This window comes from Echinops telfairi, unplaced genomic scaffold (genome assembly GCF_000313985.2).
Source record: "Echinops telfairi isolate 266 unplaced genomic scaffold, ASM31398v2 ScPeMD7_7468;HRSCAF=8506_0, whole genome shotgun sequence".
Lineage (NCBI taxonomy): Eukaryota > Metazoa > Chordata > Mammalia > Afrosoricida > Tenrecidae > Echinops > Echinops telfairi.
This window is the reverse complement of record NW_022111369.1, coordinates 27,717,264-27,719,543: the sequence shown is the minus strand read 5'-3', so window position 1 is coordinate 27,719,543 and position 2,280 is coordinate 27,717,264. Positions and strand designations below refer to the sequence as shown.

The 2,280-nt window shown below is 40.8% G+C and overlaps 1 protein-coding gene across 2 annotated transcripts in view; it reads left to right on the top strand.

Moving 5' to 3' along the window:
• The window catches only part of CCSER1 (coiled-coil serine rich protein 1), a 554,984-nt gene that overhangs the window by 37,021 nt on the left and 515,683 nt on the right, over positions 1 to 2,280 (top strand). The gene's annotated exons all lie outside the window — the stretch shown is intronic.

Here is a 2,280-nt window from a genome sequence, read left to right as displayed (position 1 = left end):
GAAACACCGCACAGCAGTTTGTAGTCATTGTGGTGATGTGCCTCTGTGGTCTGCACCTCCCACACCTGAAGGAGTAGTACTCAATAATTCTTTGCAACCACTTTGAGTGACATGTGATTTATGACTTCTTATCTTTGATTTTTCCTCTAGTTCTTACTTATTTTTATATACTGTATATTATCTAGGTTAAACATATTTACAATGTATACTCTTTCACTACTCTAGGAAATTTGAATAAGCTTTAAGCAACAAGAAAGCTTAGGTATCAAGATGGGCTTAAAATAAGCTCTTCGTTTCTCTTTATACTTTGGGCATGTTATCCAGAGGTCCTTGGCACGTGTCAGTAAAGCAGAGAGGTTCAGTGAAAAGAGGAATGAATACACTCAGAGAGATGGATTGACACGGTAGTTGCCACAATGGGCTCAAACACAGTAGCAATTGTGAGACTAGTGCAGGACCGGGTGATGCTTCCTTTTCCTGAAAAAAGCATCACCATGAATTGGAGTGGACTCAAAGGCACCTAGCAACAATAACAACCCGATTAATCAGGATTTTAATAGGGGCAGTAGGTACTGAGAAGTAATACTCCACAGTTCCCTTGCGTTTGTCTCTGTTTTGTGAACAGAGGCACTGGCTGCTGTTGTCTTTCAAGATTTGTGCAGAAAAGAATCAGTCTTGGATAATAGATTGGGTGTCTACGCTGAGCAAAGCATAGGGTTGTTTACATTCCATTATAATGATCTCTCTTTCTGGGGCAAAGTTCCATCAGGCTACTGCCCTTTTAAAAAATGATTGAGGCGATGTAAGTTGGCACTGGCCTCTTGCTGTGTACCCAAGTGTATGCTGAGTTCCCGTCTGGCCCTGTTGGAATTCTGGTTCAGAGACCCATGCAAATGCTGTCCCTGATGACGACTATCACTGTGACCAGGAAAGTCTTTTAGCTCAGACTCAGGGATCTCATATCTTCCATTAAAATTCATGCAATTGAATATTGGACAAATGATAACAATACATTTAGGGACATCTCAGGTTTTTCCACAGTAATTCACCAGACGTAATGGGGTAACTGAGTGCCTATGTGGCAAGCTGCTAACCTTAAAGTTAGCATTTCTAAACCGCCAGCCACACCACTGAGAATGACTAGGCTTTCTACTCCCGTAAGGAGTTATAGCCTCAGAAACCCACTGTGGGGATTCTACCCATCCTCTAAGGTCATTATGAGTCAGAATAGACTCCATTTGTCTGTTTTTAACAGAGTGGAGGGAGTTTGGTTATAAATAATTCAGAATGCCAAACTGAACTCAACTCCTGTTATTAGGTGCCATCCAGTCACTTCTGACCCATAGTGACACTATGTGCACAGAAGAAAACATTGGCTGCTCCTGCACTATTTTTACAGTTTGAAACCATTATGCTAGGCACTGTGTCAGTTCATCTCATTGAGAGTCTTCCTCTTTTTCATTGACCCCCTCCTTTACGAACCAAGCATTGTGTCCTCCAGAGACTGGTTTCTCTTGGCAACATGGCCTAAGGATGTGAGATGCAGTCTTACCATCCTCGCTTCCAAAAAGCAGTTTGGTTGTACTTCTTGCGAGACAGATTTGTTTGTTCTTCTCGCTGACACAGTACTTTCCCTCTTTATCCCCAGCATCAGAATTCAAATGCATGTGTTCTTCAGTCTTCTTTATTCAATGTCCAATCGTCACATGTGTATGAGGTGGCTACTATGGTTCAAATCAGGTGTACCTAAGTTCTCCCCATGACACTCTTGCTCTAGATCTTGTGTAGCATATTTTCCCAATGCAGTGAGCTCTAAAAATGTTTAATAAAAAGTCATCCAATTTAAAATATATCACAGATTGTTCAAAATGTCTGATTTTTAAAAATGGAATAAAAACACACATAGTGTTTTCCAAAGATGATCTAAAATGTTAAAGCAATGTTATAAACATGGTTTACAAGTATTAAGTAATATACACCATACAGAGAAACAAAAGGGTAAGAGCTCTTTAAAATGATCACATATTGTTTTATATTTTGTGAGGGTTAGGGTGTCAAAAGTCTGTTTGAGAGGCTCAAAACACAAATCAGGGCCTCACCTTTAGGGGAGGGCTTTTCCTTCTCAATGGCCCCAAGCATGCCTTGATTCTCCTCGGGCTAGATGGCGCTTCAAATAGTGCTTCTCCACATAGGTCTGTGTAGATTCTCTTCTTTTTATAAGACACTGCCCATCAGGGGTTAGGCACAGGACTCAGTTTATTCAAATGTGGCCTCATTATC